At 39.5% G+C, this 16,510-nt stretch overlaps 1 non-coding gene across 1 annotated transcript; it reads left to right on the top strand.

The window, feature by feature from the left end:
• Positions 1-9,246: 9,246 nt before the first annotated feature.
• Positions 9,247-9,354, top strand: LOC148568134 (small nucleolar RNA R71). Its single transcript, XR_015882176.1, has one exon. It is a non-coding gene; the product is annotated as a small nucleolar RNA R71 (small nucleolar RNA).
• The last annotated feature ends 7,156 nt before the right edge of the window (positions 9,355-16,510 follow it).

Below are 16,510 nucleotides of genomic sequence, written 5' to 3'. Positions count from 1 at the left end.
GAGTCTTGGTCGTGGCCCTAAGCACTTTGTTTTCCAGTATTACCACCGGATACATAAATGCCACAGACACATAATTGGGTGAACCTTTTCAGATTGTGACTCAGCTTTGCTAAAGTCCCCAATTAGAGGTGTCCAGGGTTCTTAAGCACACTCTTCTTTTTGCTTTGGACCTTGACTTTAACCGCTCAGTCTCAAGTTTTTACTTGACACCTTCACGCCACAAGCACATGGTTAGGGACAGCTTGGTTTAGCCGCTTAGACTAGGATTTGATTCCCTTAGGTCCTCCTATCCACTGATGCTCAAAGCCTTGGATCCTTTTTATTACCCTTGCCTTTTGGTTTTAAGGGTTATTGGCTTTTTCTATTTTTTTTTTGCAAGCTTTGTATTCACTGCTTTTTCTTGCTTTAAGAATCATTTTTATGATTTTTCAGATTACCAATAACATGTCTCATGTTTATCATTCTTTCAAGAGCCAACATATTTAACATTCAAGAACATCAAATTCCAAAGACATATGCACTATTCAAGCATTCATTCAGAAGGCAGAAAGCATTGCCACCACATGTAATTAATCAGAATTTCTTGTATTAAAAACTCGAGAAATATTGCCTCCTTATCCTAAAGAAAATCTTCTATTTTATTCATGTTTAATGATGATGAGAAAAATAAATTATAGCTTAATTGGAGATAAAATCAAAATATAGATACTAATTACTACTACTTATATGTAACTTCTAAGGTAAAGCACAAATAAGAGCAATTATCACAGGGTTAAGGCTAAGATTAGAACTCAACAACCTTGAGGTTGGGAAGTGGATGTTCCTCTACTCTGTGGGGTGCTTGGTCCTTCAAGAGATAACTTCTGACGCTTCAGTTCCTTGAAGTCACGCCCTTGCTCTTCTTGTTCCCTGAGCAGTTTGCAGAGCATGCTATGTTGATTTTGCTGTTCTTCTTTTATTTGGTCCATAGCTTCTTGCAACTTAGTAACAGATGCTTCAAGATGTTCCCAGTATTCAAATTGAGGGAGTTCTGGTAGAAATTCTTGCGCCCTCCTCTTGATGGGGTCATCCTGCATTTGTTGTTTTTCCATTGTGATTTTAGTGATTGGTTGCTCCACTGAGATATACTCTGTTATTCCCATCTTTACTCCAGCATCTTTGCAGAGCATAGAGATTAGGCTTGGATAAGCCAACCTAGCATCCTTGGAGTTCTTGTTTGCGAGTATGTAGAATTCAGATGGAATCAGTTGATGAACTTCTACTTCTTTTCCTAACATAATGCAATGGATCATCACTGCTCTTTTAACATTGACTTCAGAACGGTTGCTGGTGGGCAATATAGAACGCCCAATGAAGTCTAGCCATCCTCTGGCGACTGGTTTGAGATCTTCTCTCTTGAGTTGATTTGGGACACCCTTCGTGCTGGTGGTCCACCTGGCTCCAGGGATGCATATATCCTCTAGAATCTTATCCAGGCCCTTGTTTGTTCTCATCATTCTCCTATTGAAGGAGTCTGGGTCATCTTTCAGCTGAGGTAGCTTAAAGATCTCCCTGATTTTGTCAGGGTGGATGTGAACAATCTTTCCTCTGACCGCAGTCCTATAGTCATAGAGGGCAGTTCCAGATATTCTCTTCCTGTCTGTTTGCCACAGATTAGCGTAAAATTCCTGAACCATATTCCTTCCCACTTTCGTTTCAGGATTAGCTAGGACTTCCCAGTTCCTGTTTCGAATCTGCTCTTGGATCTCCGGATATTCATCTTCTTTCAGATCGAACTTGACTTCCGGGATCACTGATCTTAGACCCATTATTTTGTAGTAATGGTCTGAATGTTCTTTGATTAAGAACTTCCCTTGATTCCAAAGTGGTTTTGGAACACTCTCTTTCTTGCCTCTTGGAGTGGGTTGTTTTTCTTTAGGAGCCATGATCTTAGTGGGTATGGTTTAGTGATCACGGATAAACACACCAAACTTAGAGGTTTGCTTGTCCTCAAGCAAAAGAAAGAAAGGAGAGGGATAGAAGGAGAGCGAGTGTTGAATGGTGGATGAGAGGAAGGAGGCCGAATGTGTTTTTTAAAAGGGAGGGGGTGGGTTTTTTTCGAAAATAGGGAGAAAGATAAGATAGAAGATATGATTTAAAAAGAAATAAGTATGATAAGAAAATATATAATTTAAAATTGAAGAGATATGAAAGATATTTGAAAAAGATAAATTTGGATTTTTGAAAAAGATAATATGAAGATTTAAAAAAGATATTGATTAGTTGAAAAGATTTTAGAATGAAAAGAGATAGATTTGTTTTGAAAATTTGAAAAAGAGTTGAATTGGATTGAAAAAAAAAAAGGATTTGTGCTTATGGATTAAGATACATTTGATATTTTTAAAGTAGGGTTTTTAGAAATTAGGGATTTTAGAAATCAGGGTTTGTAACATGTTTATGCAAGAAATCATGAATTGAAACATGAAAATTAAAATTAAAATGAAAGATATGAAGTAAAAACGAAATTACCTCCTCCCCACTATCCTGGCGTTTGAACGCCCAAACGCTGCATATTTTGGGCGTTCAACGCCCAACTGCTGCTTCTTCTGGGCGTTCAACGCCCAGCTGTTGCTTCTTTCTGGCGTTGAACGCCAGAAACTCTTTTGTCACTGGGCATTTTTCTGAACGCCCAGGACGCTGTAATCCTGGCGTTAAACGCCCAGATGGCTATCCTTACTGGCGTTTTCTTGCCAGTGAGCTCTTTTTCTCTATTTTGTGTGCAGAATCCTTTTGTAACCCTGTAAACTTATACAATTGACTCTTTACCTTAGTATCAATGAACTCTATATAAATAAATAAAATCAAGAATAGGGCAAAATGCTTAGAGGAAGTGATAACCATGGCTGGGTTGCCTCCCAGCAAGCGCTTCTTTATTGTCTTTAGCTGGACCTTGCTGAGTTTTTAATCTAGTCTCAGCCTTGAGCACTCTTGCTCAACATTGCCTTCAAGATAGTGCTTGATTCTCTGTCCATTAACAATGAACTTCTTATCAGAATCAATATCTTGAAGTTCCACATAACCATATGGTGATACACTTGTAATCACATATGGTCCCCTCCACCGGGACTTCAGTTTCCCGGGGAATAGTCTGAGCCTAGAGTTAAACAACAAAATCTTTTGTCCTGGTTCAAAGATTCTAGATGACAGCTTTCTGTCATGCCACCTTTTTGACTTCTCTTTATAAAGCTTGGCATTTTCGAAGGCAGTGAATCTGAATTCCTCTAGCTCATTCAGCTGGAGCAATCTTTTTTCTCCAGCTAGTTTGGCATCAAAGTTTAAGAATCTGGTTGCCCAGTAGGCCTTATGTTCCAGTTCCACGGGCAGGTGACAAGCCTTACCATACACAAGTTGGTACGGAGAGGTCCCTATAGGAGTCTTGAATGCTGTTCTGTAAGCCCACAGAGCATTGGTGCACGAAATTGTGATGTCCAGGCTCGAACAATCCCTGGCAACGTGAGCAACTTGGTACGCGTAATCGTGATTACACTTTAATTATGTAAAATTCATGGCTCCTTCTTTCCCTGGCATTGGCGCCAAGAACATGGTGCCAATACGATGGTTCACAACTTCGATACAACTAACCAGCAAGTGCACTGGGTCGTCCAAGTAATACCTTACGTGAGTAAGGGTCAAATCTCACGGAGATTGTTGGTATGAAGCAAGCTATGGTCACCTTGTAAATCTCAGTCAGGCAGATATAAAATAATTATGGAGTTTTCGATTAATAAATAATAGAATAGGGATAGAGGTACTTATGTAAATCATTGGTAGGAATTTCAGATAAGCGAATGGAGATGCTTTTCGTTCCTCTGAACCTCTGCTTTCCTGCTCTCTTCATCCAATCAGTCTTACTCCTTTCCATGGCTGGCTTTATGTGATACATCACCACTGTCAATGGCTACTTTCGGTCATCTCTCGGGAAAATGATCCAATGCCCTGTCACGGCACGGCTAATCGTCTGGAGGCATCACCCTTGCCAATGGCTTCATCTTATCCTCTCAGTGAATAATATGTTCACGCACCCTGTCACGGCACGGCTATTCATCTGTCGGTTCTCGATCATGCTGGAATAGGATTTACTATCCTTTTTCGTCTGTCACTAACGCCCTGCAATCGCGAGTTAGGAGCTCGTCACAGTTATTCAATCATTGAATCCTACTCGGAATACCATAGACAAGGTTTAGACTTTCCGGATTCTCTTGAATGCCGCCATCATTCTAGCTTATGCCACGAAGATTCTGGTTAGGAGATCTAAGAGATATTCATTCTAGCTTATTTCATGTAGAACGGAAGTGTTTGTCAGGCACGTGTTCATAGGGGAGAATGGTGATGAGCGTCACACATAATCATCACCTTCATCACGTTCTTGGGTGCGAATGGATATCTTAGAAGCGAAATAAGATGAATTGAATAGAAAACAGTAGTACTTTGTATTAATCTTTGAGGAACAGTAGAGCTCCACACCTTAATCTATGGAGTGTAGAAACTCTACCGTTAAAAATACATAAGTGAAAGGTTCAGGCATGGCCGAGATGGCCAGCCCCCAAAACGTGATCACAGGATCAAAATACAATCCAGGATGTAGTATACAATAGTGAAATGTCCTATTTATAATAAACTAGCTACTAGGGTTTACAGAAGTAAGTAATTGATGCATAAATCCACTCTCAGGGCCCACTTGGTGTGTGCTTGGGCTGAGCTTGAGTGTTACACGTGTAGAGGTCCTTCTTGGAGTTGAACGCCAGTATTTGTGCCAGTTTGGGCGTTCAACTCTGGTTTTGGATCCTTTTCTGGCGCTGGACGCCAGAATTGGGCAGATAGCTGGCGTTAAATGCCAGTTTGCGTCGTCTATTCTTGGTCAAAGTATGGACTATTATATATTGCTGGAAAGCCCTGGATGTCTACTTTCCAACGCAATTGGAAGCGCGCCATTTCGAGTTCTGTAGCTCCAGCAAAATCCACTTTGAGTGCAGGGAGGTCAGAATCCAACAGCATCAGCAGTCCTTCTTCAACCTCTGAATCTGATTTTTGCTCAAGTCCCTCAATTTCAGCCAGAAAATACTTGAAATCACAAAAAAAACATACAAACTCATAGTAAAGTCCAGAAATGTGAATTTAACATAAAATCTATTAAAAACATCCCTAAAAGTAACTAGATTCTACTAAAAATATACTAAAAACAATGCCAAAAAGCGTATAAATTATCCGTTCATCACAAAACCAAACTTAAATTGTTGCTTATCCCCAAGCAACTGAAAATCAAAATAGGATAAAAAGAATAGAATATACTATAAATTCCAAACTATCAATGAAACATAGCTTCAATCATATGAGCGGGACTTATAGCTTTTTACCTCTTGAATAGTTTTGGCATCTCACTTTATCCATTGAGGTTCAGAATGATTGGCATCTATAGGAACTCAGAGTTCAGATAGTGTTATTGATTCTCCTAGTTCAGTATGATGATTCTTGAACACAGCTATTTTATGAGTCTTGGCCGTGGCCCTAAGCACTTTGTTTTCCAGTATTACCACCGGATACATAAATGCCACAGACACATAATTGGGTGAACCTTTTCAGATTGTGACTCAGCTTTGCTAAAGTCCCCAATTGGAGGTGTCCAGGGTTCTTAAGCACACTCTTTTTTTGCTTTGGACCTTGACTTTAACCGCTCAGTCTCAGGTTTTCACTTGACACCTACACGCCACAAGCTCATGATTAGGGACAGCTTGGTTTAGCCGCTTAGACCAGGATTTTATTCCTTTAGGCCCTCCTATCCACTGATGCTCAAAGCCTTGGGATCCTCTTTATTTGCCCTTGCCTTTTGGTTTTAAGGGTTATTGGCTTTTTGCTCTTGCCTATTGGTTTTAAGAGCTTTTGGCTTTTTCTGCTTGCCTTTTTTTTTTTATTTTTTTTCGCCTATATTTATTTTTTTTTCTGCAAGCTTTGTTTTTTGCTCCTTTTTCTTGCTTCAAGAATTATTTTTATGATTTTTCAGATTATCAAATAACATGTCTCCTAGTCATCATTCTTTCAAGAGCCAACATATTTAACATTCTTAAACAACAACTTCAAAAGACATATGCACTGTTCAAGCATTCATTCAGAAAACAAGAAGCATTGTCACCACATCAATATAATTAAACTAAGTTCTAGGATAAATTCGAAACTCATGTACTTCTTGTTCTTTTGAATTAAAACATTTTTCATTTAAGAGAGGTGATGGATTCATAGGACATTCATAACTTTAAGGCATAGTTACTAACTACTAATGATCATGTAATGAAGACACAAACATAGATAAGCACATCACATAGAAAACGAAAAACAGAAGAAATAAGAACAAGGAATGAATCCACCTTAGTGATGGTGGCGTTTCCTTCTTGAGGAACCAATGATGTCCTTGAGCTCTTCTATGTCTCTTCCTTGTCTTTGTTGCTCCTCCCTCATTGCTTTTTGATCTTCTCTTATTTCATGAAGGATGATGGAGTGCTCTTGATGTTCCACCCTTAGTTGTCCCATGTTGGGACTTAATTCTCCTAGGGAGGTGTTGATTTGCTCCCAATATTTATGTGGAGGGAAGTGCATCCCCTGAGGTATCTCAGGGATCTCTTGATTTGCAGCCACATGTTCTACCACTGAACTATAGACCCTTGAGATGAATCTTTCCATCTCTCATGACTCAGAGGTGGAAGCAATTGTCTTCTCTTTCCTCTTTCTTGAGGTTTCTCTGGCCTTAGGTGCCATTAATGGTTATGGAAAAACAAAAAAGCTATGCTTTTACCACACCAAACTTAGAATGTTGCTCGCCCTCGAGCAAAAGAAGAAACAATAGAAGAAGAAGAAGATATGGAGGAGATGGAGGGATGTGTATATTCGGCCATATGGGTGGGATTGGGTGGGAAAGAGATGTTGAATTTTGAAGATAGGTGGGTGTATGGATGTGAGTGGTAAATGGAAAACAGAAGGGATGACCATGAATGGAGAGAGAGAGGGTGAGGAGAAGTGAGTGGAAGTAGGTGGGGATCCTGTGGGGTCCACAGATCCTGAGGTGATCCTGTGAGGTCCACGGATCTTGAGGTGTCAAGGCATTTACATCCCTGCACCAATTTAGGCATGCAAAATGCCCTTGCACACAACTCTGGGCGTTCAGTGCCAGGTTGGTGCCCATTTTGGGCGTTCAACGCCCATTTGTTGCCATTTCTGGCGTTGAACGCTAGAACCATGTTTGTTCTGGGCGTTCAGTGCCAGAATGCTGCCCATTTTGGGCGTTCAGCGCCAGAACCATGCTCTGTTCTGGCGTTGAACGCCAGGCAGATGCTCCTCCAGGGTGTGATTTTTCTTCTGCTGTTTTTGACTCCATTTTCAATTTTTATATTTATTTTGTGACTCCACATGATCATGAACCTAAGAAAACATGAAATACAAGAATAATAGAGTTAGATAAATAAACATTGGGTTACCTCCCAACAAGCACTTCTTTAATGTCAATAGCTTGACAGTGGGCTCTCATGGAGCCTCACAGGTGTGCAGAGCTTTGTTGAGACTCCCCAACACCAAACTTAGAGTTTGGATATGGGAGTTCAACACCAAACTTAGAATTTGGTTGTGGCCTCCCAGCACCAAACTTAGAGTTTGACTGTGGGGGCTTTGGTTGACTCTGCTTTGAGAAAAGCTTTTCATGCTTCCTCTCCATGGTTGCAGAGAGAGATCCTTCAGTTTTTTAAACACAAGGGAGTCCTCATTCATTTGGAGGACTAATTCTCCTCTGTCAACATCAATCACAGCTCTTGCTGTGGCCAGGAAAGGTCTTCCTAGGATAATGGATTCATCCTCTTCCTTTCCAGTATCCAGGACTATGAAATCAGCAGGGATGTAAAGGCCCTCAACCTTTACTAACACGTCCTCTACTTGTCCATAAGCCTGTTTTCTTGAATTGTCTGCCATCTCTAATGAGATTTTAGCAGCTTGCACCCCATGGATTCCCAGTTTCTCTATTACAGAGAGGGGCATGAGGTTTATTCCTGAACCAAGGTCACACAGAGCCTTAAAGATCATGGTGCCTATGGTACAAGATATTATGAACTTTCCAGGATCCTGTTTCTTCTGAGGTAATGTCAGTTGATCCAGATCACTTAGTTCATTGATGAACAAGGGAGGTTCAACTTCCCAGTTATCAATACCAAATAATTTGGCATTCAGCTTTATGATTGCACCAAGAAACTTGGTAGTTTGCTCTTCAGTAATATCCTCATTCTCTTCAGAAGAGGAATACTCATCAGAGCTCATGAAGGGCATAAGGAGGTTCAATGGAATCTCTATGGTCTCTAGATGAGCCTCAGAGTCCTTTGGTTCCTCAGAGGGAAGCTCCTTATTGGTCACTGGACGTCCCAGGAGGTCTTCCTCCTTGGGATTCACGTCCTCTCCTTCCCCTACAGGTTCGGCCATGGTGCTTATGTCAATGGCCTTGCACTCTCCTTTTGGATTCTCTTCTGTATTGCTTGGGAGAGTACTAGGAGGGATTTCAGTGATCCTTTTACTCAGCTGGCCCACTTGTGCTTCCAGATTTCTAATGGAAGATCTTGTTTCATTCATGAAACTTACAGTGGCCTTAGATAGATCAGAGACTAAGTTTGCTAAGCTAGATGGGTTCTGCTCAGAATTCTCTGTCTGTTGCTGAGTGGATGATGGAAAAGGCTTGCCATTGCTAAACCTGTTTCTTCCACCATTATTAAAGCCTTGTTGAGGCTTTTGATCCTTCCATGAGAAATTTGGATGATTTCTCCATGATGAGTTATAGGTGTTTCCATAGGGTTCACCTAAATAATTTACCTCTGCTATTGCAGGGTTCTCAGGATCATAAGCTTCTTCTGCATAAGAAGCCTCTTGAGTACTGTTGGATGCAGCTTGCATTCCATTCAGACTCTGAGAAATCATATTGACTTGCTGAGTCAATATTTTATTCTGAGCCAATATGGCATTCAGAGTATCAACTTCAAGAACTCCTTTCTTCATAGGCGTCCCATTACTCACAGGATTCCTTTCAGAAGTGTACATGAACTGGTTATTAGCAACCATGTCAATGAGTTCTTGAGCTTCTGCAAGCGTTTTCTTTAGGTGAATGGATCCACCTGCAGAAGTGTCCAGTGACATCTTAGATGGCTCAGATAAACCATCATAGAATATATCTAGGATGGTCCATTCTGAAAGCATGTCAGAAGGACACTTTTTGGTCAACTGTTTGTATCTTTCCCAAGCTTCATAGAGGGATTCACCTTCTTTCTGTCTGAAGGTTTGAACATCCACTCTAAGCTTGCTCAGCTTTTGAGGAGGAAAGAACTTGGCTAAGAAAGCCGTGACCAGCTTATCCCAAGAGTTCAGACTGTCTTTGGGTTGAGAATCCAACCATAATCTAGCTCTGTCTCTTACAGCAAAAGGGAAAAGCATGAGCCTGTAGACTTCAGGATCTACTCCATTAGTCGTAACAGTATCACATATCTGCAAGAATTCAGTTAAGAACTGAAAAGGATCTTCAGATGGAAGTCCATGAAACTTGCAGTTCTGCTGCATTAGAGAAACTAATTGAGGTTTCAGCTCAAAGTTGTTTGCTCCAATGGCAGGAATGGAGATGCTTCTTCCATGTAAATTGGAATTAGGTGCAGTAAAGTCACCAAGCATCTTCCTTACATTATTATTATTTTCAGCTGCCATCTCCTCTTCCTGTTCGAAAATTTCTGAAAGGTTATCTCTGGCTTGTTGTAATTTAGCTTCTCTTAATTTTCTCTTCAGAGTCCTTTCAGGTTCTGGATTTGCTTCAACAAGAATGTTCTTGTCCTTGCTCCTGCTCATATGACAAAGAAGAGGGCACAAAAAAATAATAATAATAATATGGATCCTTTATATCACAGTATAGAGGTCCCAGTGTGAGTGGAAGAAAAGAGGGGGAGACAAAGAATGTAATATAATAGAAGAAACACAACTGTGAGGATGGCAGAGATGTGAGATGAGATGTTAGTAGATGAATAAATAAATAGAATAAGATGAGAGAGAAGGGATTTTCGAAAATAGTTTTTGAAAAAGAGTTAGTGATTTTTGAAAATAGTTTTTGAAAAAATGTTAGTAATTTTCAAAAATTAAGATTTAAAAATTAAAATAATTAATAAATTAAAAAGAAATTTTGAAAAAGGGGAAAGATATTTTCGAAAATGAGAGAGAGAGAGTTAGTTAGGTAGTTTTGAAAAAGTTAAGAAACAAACAAAAAGTTAGTTAGTTAGTTGAAACAAATTTTGAAAAGATAAGAAGTTAGGAGGTTAGAAAAGATATTTTGAAATCAAATTTTTGAAAAAGATAAGAAGATATTTTTGAAAAGATATGATTGAAATTATTTTTGAAAAAGATTTGATTTTTTAAAATCACAATTAATGACTTGATTCACAAGAAATCACAAGATATGATTCTAGAACTTCAAGTTTGAATCTTTCTTAACAAGCAAGTAACAAACTTCAAATTTTCGAATCAAAACATTAATTGATTATGTTATTTTCAAAAATTTGATATAAAAATAAGAAAAAGAGTTTTGAAAAATATTTTTGGAATTTTCGAAAATAACTAAGAATTTTGAAAAAGATTTGATTTTTGAAAAAGATTTTGAAAAAGATAAGATTTTCAAATTGAAAATTTGATTTGACTCATAAGAAACAATTTGATTTTAAAAATTTTTTGAAAAAGTCAATCAAATTGTTGAATTTGATGAGAGAAAAAGGGAAAGATACTTTTTTTTTTGATTTTTTTTATGATGCAAGAGAGAAACAAGAAAAATGATGCAATGCATGGCAATTTTAGATCAAAACTATGAATGTGTGCAAGAATGCTATGAATGTCAAGATGAACACCAAGAACACCGTGAATATCATGATGAACATCAAGAACATATTTTTGAAAAATTTTATATGCAGAGAAAACATGCAAGACACCAAACTTAGAAATCTTTCATGTTTAGACTCTAATAAATAAAAAATGTACATGTAAAACAAGAAAAGACACAAAACAAGGAAAACATCAAGATCAAACAAGAAGACTGACAAAGAACAACTTGAAGATCATGAAGAACACTATGAATGTTTGAAATTTTCGAAAAATGCAAGATGCACATGCAATTGACACCAAACTTATAACATGACACATGACTCAAACAAGAGACACAAAAATATTTTTGATTTTTATGATTTTCTAATTTTTTTTGTATTTTTACTTTTATTATTTTTTTTTTCAAAAATTATTTTGAAAAATAAAAATAAGGATTCCAAAATCTTTAATATGAATTCCAGGAATCTTGTCATGTTAGTCTTAAAGCTCCAATCAAAGGGTCAGGCATGGCTTAATAGCCAGCCAAGCTTTAATAAAAATATGAGTGTAATTCAGACATGACAAGCCTGACATACCCTATCCAGAAGGATTGGGCATGACTCCACTGAGGTGATTAGCCAATCCCAAAGCAGTTTGGGTATAGCTTTACAGCCAGATAGGCTTCAACATACTTCATGAAACACTAGAATTCATTCTTAAAAATTTTGAAGCCATAGAATAATTTATTTTTGAAAACATTATTTTTAGTAAAAAAATTTTTTTTTTTCGAAAACAAAAGAAAAATTTTTTTGAAAGATTTTTGAAAATTTTTTGAAAAGAAAACAAAAAGAAAATTACCTAATCTGAGCAACAGGATGAACCGTCAGTTGTCCAAACTCGAACAATCCCCGGCAACGGCGCCAAAAACTTGGTGCACGAAATTGTGATGTCCAGGCTCGAACAATCCCTGGCAACGTGAGCAACTTGGTACGCGTAATCGTGATTACACTTTAATTATGTAAAATCCATGGCTCCTTCTTTCCCTGGCAATGGCGCCAAGAACATGGTGCCAATACCATGGTTCACAACTTCGATACAACTAACCAGCAAGTGCACTGGGTCGTCCAAGTAATACCTTACGTGAGTAAGGGTCGAATCCCACGGAGATTGTTGGTATGAAGCAAGCTATGGTCACCTTGTAAATCTCAGTCAGGCAGATATAAAATAATTATGGAGTTTTCGAATAATAAATAATAGAATAGGGATAGAGGTACTTATGTAAATCATTGGTAGGAATTTCAGATAAGCGAATGGAGATGCTTTTCGTTCCTCTGAACCTCTGCTTTCCTGCTATCTTCATCTAATCAGTCTTACTCCTTTCCATGGCTGGCTTTATGTGATACATCACCACTGTCAATGGCTACTTTCGGTCATCTCTCGGGAAAATGATCCAATGCCCTGTCACGGCACGGCTAATCGTCTGGAGGCATCACCCTTGCCAATGGCTTCATCTTATCCTCTTAGTGAATAATATGCTCACGCACCCTGTCACGGCACGGCTATTCATCTGTTGGTTCTCGATCATGCTGGAATAGGATTTACTATCCTTTTTCGTCTGTCACTAACGCCTTGCAATCGTGAGTTAAGAGCTCGTCACAGTCATTCAATCATTGAATCCTACTCGGAATACCACAGACAAGGTTTAGACTTTCCGGATTCTCTTGAATACCACCATCACTCTAGCTTACGCCATGAAGATTCTGGTTAGGAGATCTAAGAGATATTCATTCTAGCTTATTTCATGTAGAACGGAAGTGTTTGTCAGGCACGTGTTCATAGGGGAGAATGGTGATGAGCGTCACACATAATCATCAACTTCATCACGTTCTTGGGTGCGAATGGATATCTTAGAAGTGAAATAAGATGAATTGAATAGAAAACAGTAGTACTTTGTATTAATCTTTGAGGAACAGCAGAGCTCCACACCTTAATTTATGGAGTGTAGAAACTCTACCGTTAAAAATACATAAGTGAAAGGTTCAGGCATGGCCGAGATGGCCAGCCCCCAAAACGTGATCACAGGGTCAAAATACAATCCAGGATGTCAAATACAATAGTGAAATGTCCTATTTATAATAAACTAGCTACTAGGGTTTACAGAAGTAAGTAATTGATGCATAAATCCACTCCCGGGGCCCACTTGGTGTGTGCTTGGGCTGAGCTTGAGTGTTACACATGTAGAGGTCCTTCTTGGAGTTGAACGCCAGTATTTGTGCCAGTTTGGGCGTTCAACTCTGGTTTTGGATCCTTTTTTGGCGCTGGACGCCAGAATTGGGCAGATATCTGGCGTTGAACGCCAGTTTGCGTCATCTATTCTTAGCCAAAGTATGGACTATTATATATTGCTGGAAAGCCCTGGATGTCTACTTTTCAACGCAATTGGAAGCGCGCCATTTTGAGTTCTGTAGCTCCAGAAAATCCACTTTGAGTGCAGGGAGGTCAAAATCCAACAGCATCAGCAGTCCTTCTTCAACCTCTGAATCTGATTTTTGCTCAAGTCCCTCAATTTCAGCCAGAAAATACTTGAAATCACAGAAAAAACACACAAACTCATAGTAAAGTCCAGAAATGTGAATTTAACATAAAATCTATTAAAAACATCCCTAAAAGTAACTAGATTCTACTAAAAATATACTAAAAACAATGCCAAAAAGCGTATAAATTATCCGCTCATCAAGCATCATCCAAGCTTCGTGCCCAATCCTTTCTACGGGTACTTACAGTTCGTTCCAGGATTCTTTTTAGTTCTCTGTTAGAAACTTCAGCTTGCCCATTTGTCTGTGGATGATATGGAGTCACCACTTTGTGGCGAATCCCATACCGGACCATGGCAGAGTAAAGCTGTTTGTTGCAGAAGTGAGTGCCCCCATCACTGATTAGTACCCTAGGGACACCAAACCTGCTGAATATATGTTTCTGGAGGAACTTCAACACTGTTTTAGTATCATTGGTGGGTGTGGAAATGGCCTCAACCCATTTTGATACATAGTCAACTGCCACCAGAATATAAGTGTTTGAGTATGATGGTGGGAAAGGCCCCATGAAATTAATACCCCATACGTCAAACAACTCAATCTCCAAGATTCCTTGTTGAGGCATGGCGTAACTGTGAGGCAAATTACCAGCTCTCTGGAAACTGTCACAGTTACGTACAAACTCTCGGGAATCTCTGTAAAGTGTAGGCCAGTAGAAACCACATTGGAAGACCTTGGTGGGTGTTCGCTCACCTCCGAAATGACCTCCATATTGTGACCCATGGCAATGCCATAAGATCCTTTGTGCTTCTTCCTTAGCCACACACCTACGGATTATGCCGTCTGCACATCTCTTAAAGAGATAGGGTTCATCCCACAAGTAGTACTTTGCATCAGTAATTAATTTTTTCTTTTGTTGCCTGCTGTACTCCTTGGGAATGAACCTTGCAGCTTTGTAGTTTGCAATGTCTGCAAACCATGGTAATTCCTGAATGGCGAACAATTGCTCATCCGGAAAGGTTTCAGAGATCTCAATAGAGGGGGAGGACGCCCCTTTCACTGGTTCTATCCAGACAGATGGTCAACCACTTGGTTCTCTGTCCCTTTTTCTGTCTCTTATTTCTATATCAAACTCTTGCAGAAGCAATACCCATCTTATGAGTCTGGGTTTTGAATCCTGCTTTGTGAGTAGATATTTAAGAGCAGCATGATCTGTGTACACAATCACTTTTGATCCTACTAAGTATGATCTAAACTTGTCAATGGCATAAACCACTACAAGCAATTCTTTTTCTGTGGTTGTGTAATTTTTCTGGGCATCATTCAAAACACGGCTAGCATAATAAATGACATGCAGAAGCTTGTCATGCCTCTGCCCCAGTACTGCACCAATGGCGTGATCACTGGCATCACACATTAATTCGAATGGTAATGTCCAGTCTGGTACAGAGATAACTGGTGGTGTGACCAGTTTAGCTTTTAGAGTTTTAAACGCTTGCAGGCACTCTGTGTCAAACACAAATGGCGTGTCAGCAACTAGCAGGTTGCTTAGAGGTTTTGCAATTTTTGAAAAATCCTTTATAAACCTCCTATAGAATCCTGCATGCCCCAGAAAGCTTTTGATTGCCTTAACATTGGCAGGTGGTGGTAATTTTTCAATTACCTCTATTTTAGCTTGATCCACCTCTATTCCCTTGTTTGAAATTTTATGCCCAAGGACAATCCTTTTAGTCACCATAAAGTGACATTTTTCCCAGTTTAAAACCAGGTTGGTCTCTTGGCATCTTTTCAAAACCAGTGTCAGGTGATCAAGACAGGAGCTGAATGAGTCTCCATATACTGAGAAGTCATCCATGAAGACTTCCAGAAATTTTTCCACTATATCAGAGAAAATAGAGAGCATGCATCTCTGAAAGGTTGCAGGCGCATTACACAGCCCAAAAGGCATCCTTCTGTAAGCAAATACTCCAGATGGACATGTGAATGCTATTTTCTCTTGATCCTGGGGATCTATTGCAATTTGGTTGTAGCCTGAATAGCCATCCAAAAAGCAGTAATAATTATGACCTGCTAGTCTTTCTAGCATCTGGTCTATGAATGGTAAAGGGAAATGATCCTTTCTGGTGGCTGTATTGAGCCTTCTGTAATCAATACACTTGCGCCACCCTGTAACTGTTCTTGTAGGAATCAGTTCATTTTTTTCATTATGAACCACTGTCATGCCTCCCTTTTTAGGGACAACTTGAACAGGACTCACCCAGTGGCTATCAGAAATAGGATAAATAATTTAGTGACCTCATTCTGCACCACTTCCTTCATGGCTGGATTTAGCCGCCTCTGTGGTTGAACCACTGGCTTAGCATCATCCTCCAATAGGATTTTATGCATGCATCTCGCTGGGCTTATGCCCTTAAGGTCACTTATGGACCACCCAAGAGCTGTCTTGTGTGTCCTTAGCACTTGAATTAGTGCATCCTCTTCCTGTGGATTTAAAGCAGAGCTTATGATCACTGGAAAAGTATCACCTTCTCCCAGAAATGCATATTTCAGGGATGGTGGTAATGGTTTGAGCTCGACTTTAGGAGGTTTTTCCTCTCCTTGAGGAAATTTCAGAGGCTCTTTCAATTCCTCTGAATCCTCTAGGTCAGGCGGAACATCTTTAAAAATGTTTTCCAGCTCTGATTCGAGACTCTCAGCCATGTTGATCTCCTCCACTAGAGAGTCAATGAGATCAACTTTCATGCAGTCTTTTGGTGTGTCTGGATGCTGCATGGCATTGACGGCATTCAACTTAAACTCATCCTCATTGACTCTCAGGGTTATTTCCCCCTGTTGGACGTCAATGAGAGTTCGTCCAGTTGCTAGGAAAGGTCTTCCTAGAATAAGAGTAGCACTCTTGTGCTCCTCCATTTCCAGCACAACAAAGTCAGTGGGAAAGGCGAATGGCCTAACCCTGACAATCATGTTCTCAATCACGCCTGATGGGTATTTAATGGAGCCATCAGCAAGTTGGAGACATATCTGGGTTGTTTTAACTTCTCCAGTTAAACCAAGCTTTCTGATGGTGGATGCAGGTATTAGGTTGATTCTTG

This window comes from Arachis ipaensis, chromosome B4, assembly GCF_059453495.1.
Source record: "Arachis ipaensis isolate K30076 ecotype BB chromosome B4, ASM5945349v1, whole genome shotgun sequence".
Classification (NCBI taxonomy): Eukaryota; Viridiplantae; Streptophyta; class Magnoliopsida; order Fabales; family Fabaceae; genus Arachis; species Arachis ipaensis.
The sequence above is the reverse complement of the archived record's forward strand: the minus strand, read 5'-3'. Positions and strand labels throughout refer to the sequence as shown.